A 2,500-nucleotide genomic window follows, 5' to 3' on the forward strand; every position below is an offset into this window, starting at 1 on the left:
AAGATCAAAATACAATAAAAACAAAGATTTTGCGCCGCCGGGTGAGAAGAGGATGGTTAAATGGACAGTACAAAATGAAAGAAACGACTCATAGAGAGACAGAATTTCGCACACACGTACCTTGACATCTTTACAAGAAAATGACAGAGCTGTGAACAACTTATTTCGGTCAAAGCCTCAAAGTCTATAACCACTCCTCGCTTCTCTCAGTTACGTGAGCAATACCAAAATTGATTGATATTCGAGTCCATAGCTAGTGACAATTTTTTTCACACTTGTCACGAAACACATCACAGCGCATAGACGTCGTAGCCCGCAGTATTCAATAATATAACGGAACATCAGAGTAGTTATTCATGTGAACAGTAGGTATCACTTCTATGCCTCCTTCCTTCTTTTTTTTCAAGACAAACAACAATCAAGACAGAGTCTTCAGGCACCCCTACCGAAAGGAGAATGAATCTTTTTAACACGCGATTAGCCGCCAGAATCCTTTCTATTGTTAAGGTTTTCATAAGAACTGACAGTTATATAATCAAGGCAAGTTTTCACTCAGTCAACAAGCTTTGTATTACCAAACAAAAACGTGCGATAGTATACCAACAGCCGGTTGAGAAATTTACGTTAGAGAGCGTTTAAAATAATCGCCAGTGGATACAAGAATTTGGCATCGCTGGTGTGAGAAAGTCATCGAAAGGTGGCTTTTATAGCACGATTGTCAACCTGAATTGGGTAGGAAAGTTTTCTCCTACTGTTGAGCTTTCCATTAAAAAACAGAGTTATTTTATTGTGGCATATTTACAAATTTAATTTTTACTCTGGGTCGCCCAAGAAAAAAATTACCCGGCTAAAGCATCCTGTAGTACACGATGGCCCGGGAATGAGAAATTCGCCAAAAGGAGCCTTTTGATGCGCGATTAACCACTCGAATTGGGCAAAAATGTCTTCTTCTACAGTTAAGCTTTCCACAAAAACAGAAACTTATTAAATTGTGGAAGGTTTAAAGATCCACTTTTTACTCTAATTCGCCCGGGTAAAAATTACCCAGCTAAACTTTACTATAGTACACGAAGGGACAGAGAAATTCACCGAAAGAAGCCTTTTGAAGCGTGATTAACCACTCGAGATTATAAACAATATTTGTCTTACTTCTGAGCTTTCCTTCAGAAATGAAAGTTATTTATTGCGGCAGGTCTAAAAATGCAAGTTTCACTCCGCGTCGCCCAGGTAAAAATTACCCAGCTAAACTATACTATAGTACATGATGGGAGTGAAAAATTCACCGAAAAGAGCCTTTGAAAGCGCGATTATCCACCCGAATTTCGCAGAAATGCGTTCTTCTACAGTTAAGCTTTCCTCAAAAACAGAAACTTATTAAATTTCTGGAAGGTTTAAAGATCCACGTTCTACTCTAATTCGCCCGGGTAAAAATTACCCAGCCAAACTATACTATAGTACATGATGGGAGTGAAAAATTCTCCGAAAGGAGCCTTTGAAAGCGCGATTAACCACTCGAATTGGGCAGAAATCCTTTCTTCTACAGTTAAGCTTTCCTCAAAAACAGAAACTTATTAAATTGTGGAAGGTTTAAAGATCCGATTTTTTCTATGCGTCGCCCGGGAAAAAATTACTCAGCTAAATTTTACTATAGTACACGAAGGGACTGAGAAATTCACCGAAAGGAGTCTTTTGAAGCGCGATTAACCACCCGAATTGAGCAGAAATGTTTTCTTCTACAGTTAAGCTTTCCTCAAAAACAGAAACTTATTAAATATATAGTATAGTTTAGCCGGGTAATTTTTACCCGGGCGACCCAGAGTGAAAATCGGATTTTTAAACCTTAGTACATGATGGGAGTGAAAAATTCACCGAAAGGAGCCTTTGAAAGTGCGATTTTCACCCGAATTGACCAGAAATGTTTTCTTCTACAGTTAAGCTTTCCTCAAAAACAGAAACTTATTAATTTGTGCAGTTTTAAAGATCCGATTTTTACTCTGGGTCGCACGGGTAAAAATTACCTAGCGAAACTATACTATAGTACACGAAGGGACTGAGAACTTCACCGAAAGGAGTCTTTTGAAACGCGATTAACCACTAGAATTGGGCAGAAATCCTTTCTTCTACAGTTAAGCTTTCCTCAAAGACAGAAACTTATTAAATTGTGGAAGGTTTAAAGATCCGATTTTTTCTATGCGTCGCCCGGGTAAAAATTACCCGGCTAAACTATCCTATAGTACATGATGGGAGTGAAAAATTTACCGAAAGGAGCCTTTGAAAGCGGCATTTCCACCCGAATTAGCCAGAAATGCTTTCTTCTACAGTTAAGCTTTCCTCAAAAACAAAAACTTATTAAATTTCTGGAGGGTTTAAAGATCCCATTTTTACTCTGGGTTGCCCGGGTAAAAATTACCCGGCTAAACTATACTATAGTACATGATGGGAGTGAAAAATTCACCGAAAGGAGCCTTTGAAAGCGCGATTATCCACCCGAATTGGGCAG

The sequence above is a fragment of the Montipora foliosa genome, chromosome 3 (assembly GCF_036669935.1).
Source record: "Montipora foliosa isolate CH-2021 chromosome 3, ASM3666993v2, whole genome shotgun sequence".
Classification (NCBI taxonomy): domain Eukaryota; kingdom Metazoa; phylum Cnidaria; class Anthozoa; order Scleractinia; family Acroporidae; genus Montipora; species Montipora foliosa.